Raw genomic sequence first — 270 nt, 5'->3', positions numbered from 1 at the left:
GGGATAGAAAAGGGGGGGGGGTGTTTGGCCTCCCTAACAGAGAGAGAGAGTGGGGGGCGGGGAGAGTCGCACAGGGCCCTGAGACACCACGCTCTGAGAGGTGTGCGTATGTGTGCCCTCCCGTCACCAGAGGGGGAGACGCGATGAGGAGCACAGCGGAACATACCGTCGCGCACTCACCCAACGACGTGCGCCGTCGAACTGTGGGGTGGATGAGGCGCTGCTGCGTGTGGTGCGGCTGCGCGAGCAGCTGCGGGGAGCTGCGCCCGG

The sequence above is a fragment of the Leishmania donovani genome, chromosome 9 (assembly GCF_000227135.1).
Source record: "Leishmania donovani BPK282A1 complete genome, chromosome 9".
NCBI classification, from domain to species: domain Eukaryota; phylum Euglenozoa; class Kinetoplastea; order Trypanosomatida; family Trypanosomatidae; genus Leishmania; species Leishmania donovani.
The sequence above is the reverse complement of the archived record's forward strand: the minus strand, read 5'-3'. Positions refer to the sequence as shown.